A 19,862-nucleotide genomic window follows, 5' to 3' on the forward strand; every position below is an offset into this window, starting at 1 on the left:
AACTATATGTGAGAGGAATGGAAGCTCGAGAAACACTTTCATTGTACCATGGCATTTGGCGATTTATCGATCGGATTGAGCGGATTGGTGCGTTTGAGCAGAATATGCGAAGTTGGCACGCTGTCGACTGAGTCAGACATGCGAACGTGGCACATAAAGTGTTAAGAAGGCCAGTTCTTAGTGCACCTAACGTGTGAATGGATGTATGCACTTTTCAAGTTTCCATCAGTGCTATACTCCTAAATCAAGAATCTAACCCTTCGGAAAATTGTTTGGAAGTCCTGATTTGTTAAAAAAAAAAAAATTAGACTCACTGAATACGTGGTATATACAGCACCACATCCACTCAGTGAATTGATCATTATACCGTAAAGTTCCGTGTATAAGACGCACTATTTTTTCGTCGGAAAACGTTGAAAATCGGGGGTGCGTCGTATACACGGGTACAGTCGAATCACGGAAAAAAATCCGTCATGTACACCCAATTTTATAAGGCCAACTTGGAGCCATGTATGCCCATCGACGTTTGGAAGGTAAGCAATCACTAAAACTTACGGATAAATTAGCGATCTTTCAATCTGGACACACACAAAAGCTGCAAGTACGAGATAAACTTACATCGGCCTTGTGCAGTAACGATGTATCAATCTGGCCATAGACAACAGCTGTAACAGCATTGCTGTATGCTACCGATGTCAGTCTACCAAGCTACCAACAGCCAACCTAGTAGCTGGAATACGCGATGTACAGGTATCATTACTAAATTACCGATACCGTAAAACTTATCAATGTACTAGTATCAATATGGCCACAGGATCGACACTATGTCACCGCAAATATGAACGATGTGTGAAGCATGCATGCATATCCACGTCATTCGTTTGCTCTTCATTTCACGAGGCCAGCTAGGATAGCATAGCTACACTTTCACGAGGCCAGCTAGGATAGCATAGCTACACTGTAGCTAGCTAGCAAGCCTTTGGCAAAGGCAGCAGCTGCAGAGAGGCTTTTGCAATGGACTCGCGTGCACACAGCGATCGGATCGAAGTGCGCTTGCCCGTTGCGCGCTGTGTGTGCAAGTCCATTGCTCTCTGTGTGCGTGTGCTGAAATTATAGCGAGCTGCCTTTTGCAAAAGGCTAGCACTGTGCCTGTGCATACAAGCATGGTACAAGAGACACACGTTACTGGTAGTGCATGAGTGTACTACCGTACGCACCGTACGTCTTGCCGTATGATCCCTCTGCTACACTTGTTGATGTTTTTCTTATTTTCCGTAATGAACCTTCCAGTCTGACATGCGTCAATATGCGAGACCCTCTGCTATCATGACAGCAAAGATCGTACTGTACACTCGTGAGTACGATATGCATGACACATGTACCACGATTGAAAGGCAAAACAATAGCAAGTGAGTACCGAGACAAGTCTCGCATTTTGCGACTTCCATATTTTGCCGATGTCCGATGAATACCGTTAAAAGAAAATATAAAAGGAAACGAAAAATAGAGCAAATACATGCTGCATTCTAGGGAAATTTTGAGATGAAATAATATGTATGACACATGCAATATTTGCGTGGAAATTTTCGTTTTTTTTTTTTTTTTTTTTTAATTTTAGGTCCGAAAGTAGGGGTGCGTCTTATACACGGGTGCGTCTTATATACGGAACTTTACGGTACAATCTCGAGTTTTTATATCCCATCATGCAATGCGCACATCACAACAGCGAGGCCTCTGCGAAGAGGTCCTTCACCTCTTTGGAGCACAACAACAACAGCGCGCGAACCACACCACTGACGCGTAAAAGACAATGGACAAAGGTAAGTGCGCGCAAGCAGTGACAGAAGCCGGGTTCACACGTACACCAATTAGCGGGATACAAATCTCGAGATTTGCATCGCGATCGTCATCCCTAGTTTTTTGCACGTGTGGACAGAAAAAACCCGAAAATTAGCGGGATAAGCATCGCGATGCTAATCCCAAGAAATCTTGCGCTGGTTCGTCAATTAGCGGGATAATTGGCCGCGCGCTGGTACGTGTGAACGGTCGGGATTACAATCTCGAGTTTTTACATCCCATCATGCAATGCGCACATCACAACAGCGAGGCCTCTGCGAAGAGGTCCTTCACCTCTTTGGAGAACAATAACAACAGCGCGCGAACCACACCACTGACGCGTAAAAGACAATGGACAAAGGTAAGTGCGCGCAAGCAGTGATAGAGAAGGGCGCTGCGTGACCCAGTTTGCAGGCTTTGTTGTTGTCTCTATCGGCACTTAGCGGGATAATTCGGTACGTGTGGACGCTCGCCAAATTAGCGGGATACCGATCGCGATCGCCATCCCGCTAATTTGGTACGTGTGGACGCTCGCCAAAAAACTCGGGATGAGCATCGCGATCGTCATCCCGCTAATTTGTACGTGTGAACCCGGCTAGAGAAGGGCGCTGTGTGACCCAGTTTGCAGGCTTTGTTGTTGTCTCTATCGGCAATTAGCGGGATAATTCGGTACGTGTGGACGCTCGCCAAATTAGCGGGATAGGCCTACCGATCGCGATCGCCATCCCGCTAATTTGGTACGTGTGGACGCTCGCCAAAAAACTCGGGATGAGCATCGCGATCGTCATCCCGCTAATTTGTACGTGTGAACCCGGCTATTGTTTTACACTAGCAGTGCGCACTCAGTTGTTACAAGTGCGTCACGCGCTACTATACGCGCTGTCAATCCTGTAAACAACTTCTAGTTCGGGCCGCGGACTGCCACAACAGCCGGTGTAGCGGCAGATAGCGTTCCGCGGCGTTTTTTTTGTTCTAAAACAGTATCCGCCGGCAGATCGTGTCCTAACACTGGCGGATACTGTTCTGAAGCGCAGGTATCGTTACTATCGTTGCTTCTCACTGTGGTTTCTTCTTTTCGCTGATTCTGCCAATGCGCCCCTGCTTGTTCGCTGCTTCCATTTCGAGTTTCACGTACAATAACTCTATATTTGCTGCTTCCGCCCCTCGCTGCTGCTGTTTCGCTGCCTCCACTTACACTCCAGACCGGTATTCCGAGGTTACAACAGCTAGCTCTGGTCCGCACGTATCTTTTTTTTTCGTAGCCATGCGAGAAATTATCTTATAGATATATGCTTTTGAATAGCATTATGATCCCTCCCCCTCCCTCCCCCACCCCCTCCCCTCGGCTCCCCCTCAAACGAGAAAATGAAAGGGAGGCAGAATTCACTCCAGTGCACATGGTGCAGGTATCATGCCTAGGTGAATGCAGCACTTTGCCTACTAAAATGTCCGCAGATTATAAAAATATCAACAGATTATAAAAATGTCAACCGTGAGTCCCTGTAACGTATTCAAAGAGAGGAATAAGTCCGCCCTGTTGTGTATTCATAGGGAGGCAGAATTCACTCCATCTCGTGACGATTCATGCAGCATTTTGCTTACTAAAATGGCTGCAGTAGCCACTTGGAACCTAATCCGCGCAGCGCGGAACTCTTTCGACACAGTCCCTGACGAAGATCACGTGCACGCGGCAGGTTAAGCAACGCTATTACAACGTAGTAGCCTGTACGTACAAAATCCGCCGCTGTACAGTATCTGCCGTCACTAATCGCGGCAGATTTCAGCCCATGTCGGAACGATAACTGCCGATTGAAACGATAACTGCCGGCGGATACTGTTCTAGAACAAAAAACGCCGCGGAACGCTATCTGCCGCTACACCGGCGGCCTTTCTTGTGCATAACAGTACGTGGCGTACGTATACTCTTATACATACGTACAGTACTTACAGTGTGCGGGATTTCCGAGTGCGACGTGCGTAAATGTTTGGGACGAACATCTTCGGACATCTTGACTTTTGAGCGAGTGCTACATGTAGCTGACTGGTATTGACCCACAAAGGTACGTGAATAATGCTGTTAGTTTTCGACCCATTTTATAAAACTAATGATGCACAGGATTATTTCGTGGCGTTAGTGAAGGTGCGGCTCACTCTCGAGTATTGACAACGGTTGCAAACATGCACTCGGCTGCGCCTCGTGCATGTCGCACCATTGTCAATACTCTCGAGCGCGCCGCACCTTCACTAACACACTCTATCCTGTGCATCATTAGTATATTATAAAATGGGTTCAAGAATGTAGCCAAGTGGAAGCGCTGAAATGAGTCACGTGTGCGTGCATTATTTTCTTCAGGTAAGCACTAAGAAGAGTCTCTCTTCCACCTCCCTGGCCTGACGTACGTCACAATGTTTTACACTAGCAGTGCGCACTCAATCAGTTGTTACAAGTGCGTCACGCGCTACTATACGCGCTGTCAATCCTGTAAACAACTTCTAGTTCGGGCCGCGGGCTGCCACAACAGCCGGCGGCCTTTCTTGTGCATAACAGTACGTGGCGTACGTATACTCTTATACGAACGTACAGTACTTATAGTGTGCGGGATTTCCGAGTGCGACGTGCGTAAATGTTTGGGACGAACATCTTCGGACACCGTTTGAGCGAGTGCTACATGTAGCTGACTGGTATTGACCCACAAAGGTACGTGAATAATGCTGTTAGTTTTCGACCCATTTTATAAAACTAATGATGCACAGGATTATTTCGTGGCGTTAGTGAAGGTGCGGCTCACTCTCGAGTATTGACAACGGTTGCAAACATGCACTCGGCTGCGCCTCGTGCATGTCGCACCATTGTCAACACTCTCGAGCGCGCCGCACCTTCACTAACACACTCTATCCTGTGCATCATTAGTATACAAATGATGCACAGGATAGAGTGCGTTAGTGTAGGCGTAGTGCACTCGAGGGTATTTACAATTGTGAAACATGCACGAGGCGAAGCCGAGTGCATGTTGCACTACATTGTAAATACCCGAGAGTGAGCTACGCCTACACTAACGCCACGAAATAATCCTGTGCATCATTTGTTTTATAAAATGGGTCGAAAATTCGAAAACTAACATCATTTTTCAGCGTTTTTCACGTACCTTTGTGGGTCAAGACGTCCGAAGATGTTCGTCCCAAACTTTTACGCACGTCGCACTCGCGGAAGTCCCGCACATACAGTATCCACAGTGTGTATAAGTATAATGGGGGGTTGGGTTTCCGGACACCCGCATGAAAACTTACTTATTTTACATAGAATATGCACCCTTTACCTTAAAGACTTGATATAGACTCCTCATATAGGCCTACTAGACAACATACTCTGAAAACGGCGTGAGAATTAACCTGCTAAATCGTTGGATTTGCTCTTCAAAGTGACTCCATGTACGCGTCCGGTCCCAAACGCTTGGTCTACTGTACTGTACAAAGTGTACGTATATACAGTATACGTACGTACGCCACTATGTTATGCACAAGGGAAGACAGGCCGGCCGGCCGGCAGCCCGAACTAGAAGTTGTTTACAGGATTGACAGTGCGTACGCGTATGCATGCAATTCATCAAAGGAGCCGCCGCGCGCACAGACGATCGGCAATCTACCATAGGATTACAGGCAGTGCAGTTGTACTGAAGTAAAGGAAGGAGGTGTGTCTCATTTCAGCGCTTCCTATTGGCTACATTCTTGAACCCATTTTATAATATATTATAAAATGGGTTCAAGAATGTAGCCAAGTGGAAGCGCTGAAATGAGTCACGTGTGCGTGCATTATTTTCTTCAGGTAAGCACTAAGAAGAGTCTCTCTTCCACCTCCCTGGCCTGATGTACGTCACAATGTTTTACACTAGCAGTGCGCACTCAATCAGTTGTTACAAGTGCGTCACGCGCTACTATACGCGCTGTCAATCCTGTAAACAACTTCTAGTTCGGGCCGCGGGCTGCCACAACAGCCGGCGGCCTTTCTTGTGCATAACAGTACGTGGCGTACGTACCAGGTATACTCTTATACGTACGTACAGTACTTATAGTGTGCGGGATTTCCGAGTGCGACGTGCGTAAATGTTTGGGACGAACATCTTCGGACACCTTGACTTTTGAGCGAGTGCTACATGTAGCTGACTGGTATTGACCCACAAAGGTACGTGAATAATGCTGTTAGTTTTCGACCCATTTTATAAATCTAATGATGCACAGGATTATTTCGTGGCATTAGTGAAGGTGCGGCTCACTCTCGAGTATTGACAACGGTTGCAAACATGCACTCGGCTGCGCCTCGTGCATGTCGCACCATTGTCAATACTCTCGAGCGCGCCACACCTTCACTAACACACTCTATCCTGTGCATCATTAGTATAATTGCGTACCACTATAACTGAGAAACTACCCACCAAGTGCGACTGAGTATACCCGCGTATGAATTAATTAGCACGCTTGATGACCGCGCGCTGTCCATTTGTTTTGTACATGAAAATCGCGCAGTTCCCAGTCTTTTCAATTAAGCGTCTTTGGTACTATGCTATATCCAGTGGTTAGAGATCGAAGGATAAAACCCAAACAAACTAAGAGATGACGTCATTTCGATTCATGGTGCGCCGGACGTGTCAAAACTTGAACTACTTGAAAAACGATTCTTTGCAAATTTGCGGCTGTTTCATTGGTTGAAAGTTAAAATGAGGTCTGTATCGATATTCACAAGAGATATCGATACGCCATCTTCATTCTTTTTCTCAAGTCGAATACTGTATAGTCGAGTCGAGTCAAGATACAAAAATATGTCGTCAAAAGCGAGCCCACTGCTGAAGAAACTCATGGAGTCTCATTTAGATATTAGACCAAGTGACTTGATCATTATTAATGATAAACACATAAAACAAATTATTTCTGATTTACGCGATTTCTTTAATTTTAAAGTGTTTATAATTCCATTTGATCAATTTTTTTTTTTTTAAATCATGATGATTATAATTTCATAACCCACATGTTACCGGAACATGATAACACAGGAAGCCATGTACATGGCATCTGATATAAAGGTAAGCCCTAAGATTTATATTACTATTAGTCTATTCGAATTTGGAACAATTAAAAAAAATATATATTTATTTATTGTTTTGTGTTTGTTTTTATTTACATTTTTTTGTGTGTTGTGGTTGTAATAGAACGTGGCTCTAAAGGCAGTTTGGATTATTTAGGAATGGGGTGGGGGTTTTTCATTGCATTAGGCAGCTTTCTAACGCCAGACCGAACGTCAAGCTTAGTACGAGGTGACGTCTCAAATTCTTACCCTCGGGTCGTCTTCTAAATCTGAGGACGGGAGTCGGTGGAGATTTCCCCGATTCCACGTCGTCGCGACTTGTAACGACGTGAGTGACACTGTATTTCTTTGTAAGGCCTAGATCTATATGATTATGGATAATAATCTAATTCTGCTAGGTTTAATCTTCACGGGCCTAAAAGATAGATTGAAGTGTTAAAATTCACATAAGTTAAAGAGAGAGAGAGAGTGAGAGGGTGGGGGGGGGGGGTTATGAGGCATTTCCCCCATCAGAAATGTTCCCCCCCCCCCCCCCAGTTAACCCAAACACTAAAAATGACCTCTAACATGTTGTTAGAGACTTTAGAGGTCACAGTCGCCAATTCCCCCGAAAATGTCAATCCAACTTAACACCCCAGGTTCTTCCTTCCCCTTGGCCTTCTTCTTCTTTCCTCTTTTTTTCTCTTTTCCTTTCCCCTTTCTCTTCTTCCATACCTAAAGAAAATTTGTGACAAATTTTAGACAAGTTGTCTGATTTTACCAACATCAGCAAAGAATAAGGGGAAAGCACGAATGACAATAAATCAGAGCGAAGAGATTGTGTTACATGCAGTCTCTTCGGCTCGATAAGAAACTTGACACCCCACCTCTCTCCCCTTGTGGAAATTTCCACAAAAGCAGGTGCCACACCCAGGTGCGTGCCAGACGAAAGAATGCGCGCGCTGGAATAAACAGCGTGTAAATATCCTGGAAATATCGATCGAAGAACCAGCTCATTAGTTGAATTAAAGGAATCATTGCAAAAATATCGTGATTCTATAGCCTTTCTTTTGGCGCATAGTAGGAAACATCAAACAGTCGAATATAGTGTACTTGATCGAATATCTTATGTTCCCTGAACACTAAAAAAAAAAAAAGATCGATTAATCAGTCAATTAAAAATGCAATCACAGAAATAAAAAGGTCTCGTATGCCCAGAGAAATTCACTACGAGTAGGTTCAATGAGATGCAGTCATCACCTGGTTAGACAGCAAAATCGTGACAATTAATTTCAGTTCACGCTCATCATAACTGCTTATTACTTATCAAAGTTTTGGCCAGGGAGGTCTTTCTTCCACCTCCCTGGTTTTGGCTATCAACATTCGTTCGTACGTGTTTTTTGTTTGTTTGTTTGTTTTGTATGTTTTTCCTCAAGTGAAAGACGTAATGATTTCTTCGTATCGAACGTAGACTATGTTTACCGTTTATCCAAACAGTAGGCGCCTAGGCGTACTTTCTGAATATATTCAGAAATTTCTATCAACATTTTAAATATATTACAAGACTCCCAAATACCAGTTGAAAAAAAAATAAGAAATCGAATTTTTGAGATATGAACAACAACAAAAAATAACTAGATCTGTCGTCTTTGGGACACGATACATACATGGTATAAGTATGAACTTGATAGGCATATCACTTTCTGAGCTAACCTCTGCACAACTTTTGGGGAGAAATAAAGAAAGAAAGAAAGAAGAAGAAGAAGAAGAAGAAGAAAGAAAGAAAGAAAGAATCCGTACAGATACAGAAGGTGATTCGAGAGGATACTCGGATCACCTAAAAATGCATAGGAAAAGACCACTTCAACTTCGAATGACTTCGAATTTCTCAAAACCGTTCCCTAGTTCATGGACATCCCATAGAAACGCGTGTTTTGATATATAGGCCTACACGTTGCTATGGCATGTCCTCGAACTATTATATCTAGTTTCGCGAAACTACGGCCTGGCATGGCCACAGTAATTTTTTTCCGTAACCTCCCGCCTCCCCTTCCCCGATTCGAAAACAGCTTGATTGAAGCCCCTGCCTATATTTAAACACGAACCTTATTAAACCCTAAGTTAGGTACATGGTTTATATGGCTAGTGTTTGAATAGAATTTACTATTTTAAGTTAATAATACCGTAAAGTTCCGTGTATAAGACGCACTATTTTTTCGTCGGAAAACGTTGAAAATCGGGGGTGCGTCGTATACACGGGTACAGTCGAATCACGGAAAAAAATCCGTCATGTACACCCAATTTTATAAGGCCAACTTGGAGCCATGTATGCCCATCGACGTTTGGAAGGTAAGCAATCACTAAAACTTACGGATAAATTAGCGATCTTTCAATCTGGACACACACAAAAGCTGCAAGTACGAGATAAACTTACATCGGCCTTGTGCAGTAACGATGTATCAATCTGGCCATAGACAACAGCTGTAACAGCATTGCTGTATGCTACCGATGTCAGTCTACCAAGCTACCAACAGCCAACCTAGTAGCTGGAATACGCGATGTACAGGTATCATTACTAAATTACCGATACCGTAAAACTTATCAATGTACTAGTATCAATATGGCCACAGGATCGACACTATGTCACCGCAAATATGAACGATGTGTGAAGCATGCATGCATATTCCACGTCATTCGTTTGCTCTTCATTTCACGAGGCCAGCTAGGATAGCATAGCTACACTTTCACGAGGCCAGCTAGGATAGCATAGCTACACTGTAGCTAGCTAGCAAGCCTTTGGCAAAGGCAGCAGCTGCAGAGAGGCTTTTGCAATGGACTCGCGTGCACACAGCGATCGGATCGAAGTGCGCTTGCCCGTTGCGCGCTGTGTGTGCAAGTCCATTGCTCTCTGTGTGCGTGTGCTGAAATTATAGCGAGCTGCCTTTTGCAAAAGGCTAGCACTGTGCCTGTGCATACAAGCATGGTACAAGAGACACACGTTACTGGTAGTGCATGAGTGTACTACCGTACGCACCGTACGTCTTGCCGTATGATCCCTCTGCTACACTTGTTGATGTTTTTCTTATTTTCCGTAATGAACCTTCCAGTCTGACATGCGTCAATATGCGAGACCCTCTGCTATCATGACAGCAAAGATCGTACTGTACACTCGTGAGTACGATATGCATGACACATGTACCACGATTGAAAGGCAAAACAATAGCAAGTGAGTACCGAGACAAGTCTCGCATTTTGCGACTTCCATATTTTGCCGATGTCCGATGAATACCGTTAAAAGAAAATATAAAAGGAAACGAAAAATAGAGCAAATACATGCTGCATTCTAGGGAAATTTTGAGATGAAATAATATGTATGACACATGCAATATTTGCGTGGAAATTTTCGGTTTTTTTTTTTTTTTTTTTTAATTTTAGGTCCGAAAGTAGGGGTGCGTCTTATACACGGGTGCGTCTTATATACGGAACTTTACGGTATTCTATTTCTTTCAGCCATATGGATATATTTCTTTTACAGGGAGTTTCAGTTCATACCTATCAATATCTTATTCAAGAAGAGTTTGACATGTATTTCATCTTTATTAGTTTTTTTCTTTATATTGTTATTCTTTGTTAGTAGTGGCACAGTGTTGTGCTAGATTTATTGTTATTGTTCAATTGTCTGCTTTGTCTGGTAAATTTCTGTCATTAAGTACTTCCTGTAGATGTACACAACTGATCACCACCAGCAGTGCGTTAGGGTTTGTCAGGATTACATCAAATCACGGCTGGCAATTAATCCATCCGAATATTCGCAGCTCACCATCCTAGCATGTGAATTAACCCTGACGAGTACGTCAAGAGGGGGGGGGGGGAATCCATCACCGAGTTCAAGAACAGTTAATCAATTTTGCAAATACAACACAAGTGAGGCTGATCTGTTTCTAGAGGAATTCATTTCCATTCTTCCTCTTTGCTTTTTTTGTCTTACTTCCCTCCTTTATCTGTCTCTTCCCCTCTTTCTATCATCATCTCTCTACCTCCTCTTCCACTTTTGTTCTCCCCTACTCCATTCCGTCCCCACTGTCATTAAATGTCTTTCTCTGTCTTGCATGCTTGAGATTTCCTTCAGACTGCAAAAATACTCATACAGTACTTGTGATGCAGAGTTGCTTATGTGCTTGTCTGTGCTTTTGTCAATCAGAGACACTTAGTTTTTAGGCAGTGAAAAGAAGGGCCAAGTTTCAGTTGGTTCCAGCTTTTTCCCCATCTTCCCTAAATCGTTGAGCCAGTCTATAGTTTGCACCCATCAGTAGTGTAGTTGGTCCACTTTCTGCAGACAAACTATTTATTTATGACTATGTTCAAGTTATTTATGACTATGTTCAAGTTATCACTGACAGATTCATATGTCTGTATTGTTCTCATTGTGATACACAAATCTATGTCTTTTAATTAGGGAATAACAATTAGGGGTTAACAAATCTGAATAACAGTATAAATTAACATTCAGATCAATGTACTAGTAGTGCAACATCATAGTCCCAAATGAATGCAGTGTCTTTAACCCGATGAGTACGAGTCCTGAGTATACTAGGGCAAGTGTCAATGGGAAATGTGTGTTCTAGCAAAATCAAACCATCCTCAACATGTTAAATAAACAAAATAACACTAAGAAGTGTTACAGTTATATATATATATATATATATATATATATATATATATATATATATATACACTGTATGTGGTGTCTTTCATTATGGTTTTAGACTTTACATGTGCATTTGGAATTGCACTTTCATCTTGGGGGCATTGTAACACTGACATCACTTTAAAGAAAAGAAATGACACACCATGAGATATTAAAAGTAGTGATTGATTTGTGTACCTACTTGCCTTGTGTTTCCCTGACACATACACTCATCAATTAAAGCAATTGCATAATTGTTTCTCCTCACTGTTGGACAGATGTCACTTTGTGGAGAGATAACATTAAACAGCTTTCACTATAGACCAGAGGATAGAAGGCAAAGAGTAGTAGAACACATTTTGATATTTCGTTTTCGTTTGTGTGTTGTTGTTGTTGTCAATTTTTAGGGGGATTTGGTTTGCCAAAGCTCTTAAACCAACCAAAACCAATCTCCATCTTATCACAGCTGTCTCGTTTTAGTCCCCCCCCCCCCCCCCCCCCCCCCGTGCAATTTTATCTCTATGCAGTTAATGGAATGCAAGAGTTTGGAGTTTTATCAATTCTGCTCCTCATGCCAGCATAACTAGTTCAGAGTGAGCCATAAATGTTATATGGCCCCACAGTACTGAATATTGTAAAATGAGGAAGTAGGACACAGGAAGTGCCGAGCTTGATTTTACGGAAATTCAGCGATGCTCGCTGACTGCAAAGTTTCTCGGGGTGTCCTTGTCTTCAGTGTGGGATTTAGTGCAGTCACCATTATTTCTTGGCATGCCTCATCACGATATATTTATTGAGGCAGCCTCGTGTCTGCAGAGTCCCTCTCTCATCCATTTCCATAGCAAGCTGATGGTGATTTAAAAAGTGTGTCGTCAGAAATCGACGACTGTGGGCTAATTTTAAACAGTGCCCTTTCTGTTGGTACATTCACAGCCGTTTGCTGTATTTGTGCCTTTGCTGTAATGCTTCTTTGCATGATTTGTTTTAATGATACAAAAGTGCTTCATCTGACTAAAATTCGTTTTGTTACACTTTTATTTTTAAAGCTCAAATTTGATGACCTAATTCATTGATGTCACTCAGCAACTTTGTTGTATATCAGAAAGAAGTATTCATCATGATATACAACAGAATCAGCCTTGTTTAGTGATATCATTATATAGTTTTATTTTCCTTTCACTTTCAAGCAATGTTATAACCAATTTGTTTTATAACCAATTAAAAAAAACAACAACTGTGAAAGCTTATTTTCAATGATGCTGTGAGTCATTGTCCAAAATTTCACATAGATACAAAGGATAGTAACTGCCAACTTGTCAGATTTTACAGTGCTTCCTAGGCAGAAATATACATATGAGTGTGTGTGTTTGTGTGTTGAAAATAGGAATGCTTATTCTGTTACATGCTTCTATAACAAGGTTATAGACATAACTGATCTCTAAGATTTTTGGCATATTTACATGTCAAGAGCACATTGTGTTTCCTCACACCAAAATATTATCAACTACTCCTAGACAAGAGGTGATGGCATTGATGAGAATAGAGATTTGTGAAGTTGTAGTACCTTTAACCTGTTGAGGACGGACTGATTTTGCTACAACATGCATTTCCCATAGACACCTGCCTGAGTATACTCGGGACTTGTCTTCCACAGGTTAAGCAATTACATCCCAACAAAGCTCTAATGTAATTACTAACCAACATTCTCTGTCATGAAATTGGGATTATTCCACCTCTCCATGTTCAAGGATGGTTTATTATGTGGTCAAATGTCAAATGAAAAATTCATATTTTGTCTTCATTTATAAATAGATTTACCAGATGTTGAATGTTTTTCTCAGCATTATGCTCACATAATTTTATTAAGAAAAAACATTTAAAGTGTTTATGAAAACTGTCTGCATAACTTGATTACAGAACCAGATATGTAAAAAAAAAATGAGAAACAGAAATATTAACCCATTGAGAACTGATTTTGCTACAACACGCATTTCCCATGGACACCTGCCCGAGTATACTCGGGACTCGTCCTCAATGGATTAAAGGAAAATAAGAAATACAAAAGGAAAATAAGAAATACAAAGCAAAACATGAAGACGGAAATAAACAACATACCAACAGGGATCAAGTATGCAAGTCATTTATTATCAGAAGGCTACACAAGATGAGTGTCTACTCTCCCAGAAGGCATGTGGATAGTAGCACAGAAGGTAGACACTACACATAAACATACCATAAAGTCCTGCATTATTCCATCAGCCTCATACAGGACTTTAAGGAACGGCAACCAAGACACCTACTACATAGTAAGTTTGACCCCATTTAACCCATTGAGGATGAGTCCTGAGTATACTTGGGCAAGTGTCTATGGGAAGTGCATGTTGTAGCAAAATCAGACTGTCCTCAACAGGTTAAGATGGGTCATGGCTGGAGTTTGGAGATTTTTCACCTATTGAAAGTAATTAGTCAAGCTACAGTAGACTCAGTTGAGAAGTAATCAATGTCATACATTATCTGCAGTGTGTCCTATTTTTCCTCATGTTTGAATTATTCTCTCTCTCTTTTGTCTTTTTTTTTCTGCTTAACTACGATGTTCTATGTCAATTGATGTTGATTTGCAATGGCTGCAAATCTTTAAATGCCTGTATGTTTGTGTGTGTGTGTATGAGAGAGAGAGAGAGAGAGATACTGAATTCTATATAGATGACATTCACAAGTGATGATATGTCTGTCTGACATGTATATGCTATCATTAGAACCTTCATTTTACCAACTGCAACTTTATAGATGAATTAAGACATCTTAACCCGGGAAATGCATGTTGTAGCAAAATCAGTCCATCCTCAACGGGTTAAGGGATGTACTTTAGATTATACAAGACATGACCTCAATGTATTACCCTGATGTGATGCACATGAACAACTTCCATTTTATTTTAATCTACTCTGTGTCTAAACATGTCTCTGTCCATATGTTAAACTTGACACTTCTTGCAGTGTGTAAAATATCTCATATAAAACTTCCAAATCATTCCTCCAAACACCTCCAGACCAGCACAATGTTTCCATTTGATAATTTTCATAACACAGAATGAATATGATGATTTACATTGTTATCATATGCAAGGAGATTGGGGTGTATTCTATTAAAACACACATTGTTAAACAAGAAAGACTACAAAGCCTCGCTGAAAGAGTACTTAATGACAGTATGTCCTATTGAGATTGAGTTGTGTCCCAACTGTTAGTTTTACTAAGTCCAGAGTAAAAGGAAACATGCGAATTATAAGATTATTCCATATTCCTTAGCAGCAACGCTATTATCACTGGAGACAATATATGCAAAGCTTTCCTTAAAATTAGTCATTTATTTCACCACTTCTGTAGTTGATAGTGTTCATACATTTGAAACAATTTAATACTTAATCATGTTTTATGAAATACATTTTGTATGTTACTGACAGTTTTTATGGCTTAGGAGAGTTCAGATGCCATAGTAATGATGCTCCTTACTGGGCCAATATTGTAAATGATATTCCATACATCTCAGCTGTGTAAATGCCCCTTATCCTGTTAATCATGCTTGTACATCTTGATATGCTTGCATGAAGAGCACATGCATACACTTTGCACCATAGCAGAAGCAAAGTAATTTCAAAAATGAGCTGAGCCTCCTCATTCATGTACTAGTGGTCAAACCATCTGGATTACATAAGTACCCAGAAATGAGCAAAACTCAAATGCAACACCTCCAAACTATCACTATCCAAACATTTTGATCAAGTTTGCTTTTAGACTTACCAAAATACTTGATTGGATTAGCATAAACCATTTCATTGTAATTTTTTTTTATGCCTCTACCTGAAAGGGCTTGGAGTGGGCACCCATGATATGTGATCTTCCAGAGATTCAAACAGTAAGTAGCATACCAGTTTTTAGCAGACCTCAACTAGGAAGTTATTGCCACCTCGTTAGTGTGATATCCCTGGTCCTTTCCATCGCAGTGGATCAGGGGCACAACTTTGTCATGTGTTGTTGGACACAAGCCAGTCTTTTTCCCTGTGTAACCCAACCCGCAGATCCAATCTACCCCGTTTGCACGCTGTCAAATTCTCACCTGCACAAACTGGAGATTGCAGCCCCCTTTAATGTGCTGTTTACAGATGTCCTTAGGGCTAATATCATCCTCTAAGTATGATATCACTCAGGCCCTGCTCATCAACACGGGCTCGACAGATCACAGGCCAGACACGGGAGGCGGGATGACCGCTGAGGATGGCGGGCTATTTGGATCTCTAATCCTTGTGGTATTTCAGTCACCTTCCCCTTGGAAAGCTGTTATACAGACTCTGTTGATTTCTTTCTTCTTCTTCTTCTCGGGAGGATGGTGTGCTTCCACTGGAAGATGTGAGGGAGTGTTTGGCATCAACTGGGAGTATGTTCTGGCTAATCAAAAGTGCATGGTACTTCACCTCCTCAAAAACCACTATTAACTAGTGAATCTGTCATGAGATGAACGGACGTGAAGAAGCAATTTTGTGATTTTATTTCATTTGTGGCTGGATATTTGAGCAAGAAAGCACTTGTGCTATTTCTTTCTTTTTGTTGCATTTGCTCTCTGTCTTCTATATTTCTTTCCCCAAGTTCCATGTTATTTCCACTATTAGTACCACAATGTATAATTCCATGTTTCATCAATAATTATTATTCGTAATTAGTATTAGTGCCATATGATACCACATCTCCACTGTTGGTACCACCATGCCATACCGCATTATGTCCACCACTAGTACCAACACATGATAGCACATTATGTCCACAATAAGCAAGATGATGTGATACTGCATTATTTCCACCTCTACTTTTTATCATGTGATACATCATTATCTCTACCATTAGTTATCACCATGTCATATCACATTATTTCTACCATTAGAACCACCATGTGATACCACAATATTCATACCATTAGTACCACCATGTGATACCACAATATCTCCACCAGTAATGTCACCATGTGATACCACAATATTCCTACCATTAGTACCACCATGTGATACCACAATATCTCCACCATTAGCACCACCATGTGATACCGCAATATTTCTACCATAAGTACCACCATGTGATACCACAATATCTCCATTACTACCACCATGTGATACCACAATATTTCTACCATTAGTACACTTTTATCTCCATTATTACCCCTTTATATTTCTCTCCATCATTACCACCGTTATCTACCATTATCTCCACCACTAGTGCCACCATGTGATACCACAATATCTCCACCATTAGCACCACCATGTGATACCACAATATTTCTACCATAAGTACCACCATGTGATACCACAATATCTCCATTACTACCACCATGTGATACCACAATATTTCTACCATTAGTACACTTTTATCTCCATTATTACCCCTTTATATTTCTCTCCATTATTACCACCGTTATCTACCATTATCTCCACCACTAGTGCCACCATGTGATACCACAATATCTCCACCATCAGTACCACCATGTGATACCACAATATCTCCACCACTAGCTAGTACTACCATGTGATACCACAATATCTCCACCACTAGTACTACCATATGATACCACAATATCTCCACCATAAGTACCACCATGTGATACCCATCATCTCGATGTGATGTAGACTAGGTATCACTTTTTTTCAGTGACTCCCAAGTCCACTGTGGGTCACATCAAATCAATGATAGGTATGTGCATGATGCTCACGTGCACAAAATATGTATGTGTGTCTGTCATGTGCTGCAGGAGGAGGAATAAAAGGGGGAGGGGGTTTATGGCCCATCCTCCTTATCAGGTTTCTACCCACTCAGCCCCAACCCACCCTTAGTATGATGCTATCCATCAAAGAAACCTGGGTATCCCATAGGATAGATTTAAAATACCTTTTTATTCTTTGATAGAAATGCAACTAACTCATCAAAACGGGCTTGTACAGTAGACATCATTCATTTTATCACGCTCTACAGTTCTGCTTCTTGTATCATCAGTAGAATGTTATGTGTGTGATGAATAAGCACAAAAGAAATGACATTCAGCTTTACTTTGTGGTCACTAACTTTTACCCATGTACAATAGCATTCCTCCCCATCCTGACACGTTAGATTTCAGGGTAAATATCACCTCGGCTTAAAAAAAAAAACAACAAAGGCAGCACAAACATATATATCCATACTGATCCTACATGCTTCATGGAGAAGAGAAAGTGGGTGTTGTCTCGTAGTTGTCTCTCATCATCCCTCCTCCTCCTCCTCCTCCTCTTCTTCTGAAACTCTCTCTCCCACTAACAGCTGTTTAAAGGTGATGATGTGAACTTAGCCCTATTTCACAATGACTGCCATTATCTTGGCAGCAGATGGGGAGCAAGCAATTAGCTCTGAGCCGTTTTACCACTGCTTTGATAATTTTTATTATTGTAACTTACTGAGATCACCAGTCTCTTCTCATGAAATACACTCATGGAGCTGGAAAAGGGGGTCACTTTCTCACTCCAGTCGACCTACAATTTGTAGTCTCCTCTCCATCTTAGAGCTTTCCAACCATAATTCCAGGATGGTATCTTTTATAACCAATATCCTGCATACATGTGGCACCTCGCAACTGTTATTTGTCAGAACCCCTATTTTTGTATTAGGTAACAACAAAAATCTTTGTGCTTTTGAACTGAAAAAAAATCAACTTGAAGCCTATTTTCTCTTTTTGCCTGTCTTTCTCAATTCCTTTTTTTTTTCTCTCTCTTTATCAACCTAGTATACCTATATCTGTAACTACCTTGGACTGTGTATGTATCTGCATCTTTCTATGTTATATAAAGAAGTAACTGTGCATGTGTGTGCATATAGGCCAAATTAATCCATTATTTACCATCTCCAATGATAAACAGCTCACATTCTCTTTCCCTGTCTATACCATGCTCACTGCCCTCATGCACATAATAAATGCACGCTCTGAATAGCTCCAGATGAGATGACCTATTCTAGGTCACTGGTGCAGAAGGTCAGACAATACCATTACAAGGACTGACTAGACGGAAATTACTCACACGTATCATCCTGTATCTATTACCTGTAGGTAGAGGCTCTAACAAGAAACATATGTCTACTAATACTCAGTGTGAAAGCATATCATGTGTCAAGTGAAACCAAACAAACAAAATTTGCAAGCATATACACTGCACAATTTTATGATGATTAATATGTGAAAACCTGACATTCTTTTTTATGTGAAATGCTCTGAAGATCTCGTCAATTTTCAAATTCACTTCATGGCAGAACCTCCAATATATTCTTACTTGCAGATGGAAGTAACCAGAAAGTTTATTCCCCTTTCTCCTTCCTCTTCCCTTACCTCTGTACTCTTCATACCTATCCTCACATGCCTTGTTATTATCCCACTTCACACAGGTAGTGATAAGCTGTATGTAATCCTACCACCATTGACTTCTGTCAGACATATCTACTACATAGCACAGCATGCATAGGTCACGATGCATACCAATCATCACAGGTGTAAGCAACCACCCAACACATGGCTTTAATGCTCCATCACTGACTTATGCAGAAACAAAACTGCTTTGGAATAGTCATGAAACCAGCAACAACAAAAAAAAAAACTATGTCATAATGAATGAGAAATCTCAGTCTTGTCTCTAGAATCTTAACTTGATACAAATTGCCTCTCCTTGAACTCTTAGCGTGCCTTAATACTTGCGGTAGGAACATGAGCTGGCTTGCTTTCTTCCCTAATTGGTATTTGAAATTATTAAAACTATAGATAAACAGGGAATATGTAATCTATCAAGACCCTTTTCCAACAATTTGATATGTTAGCAGTAATATGCCTAAGAAATATGTGTATGTTGATGAAATAGCATAGCAATTTAATGTATTGGCATATTTTTCACTTATCAAATGCTCATGAATCCTTTGTAAATGTTTTCTCATGAATATTATGAAATTATATCTGCCTGGTCAGAATATTTTTCTCTCTTTTTCTTTTTTTTTTTTTTTTTTTGGTCTTTTCTGAATCAAAGCAGGTGTATTGTATATAGAATGCCATATGGAATTTTACAAACAAATACTAGTGAGGAATTGCATAAACATAATCACATGATGTGGGAACATTTCAAATGTTCTCCATGGGCAGCATATACTCGGATGTTTTTCCATCGGTTAACTTTTTCATGTAGAAAATTGAAAACAACACCTCTTGATAGACCAGTGGATTCAGATGCACTAC

Source organism: Diadema antillarum, unplaced genomic scaffold (genome assembly GCF_040938485.1).
Source record: "Diadema antillarum isolate AM-2024a unplaced genomic scaffold, OU_Dant_1.0 seq00000264_RagTag, whole genome shotgun sequence".
Lineage (NCBI taxonomy): Eukaryota > Metazoa > Echinodermata > Echinoidea > Diadematoida > Diadematidae > Diadema > Diadema antillarum.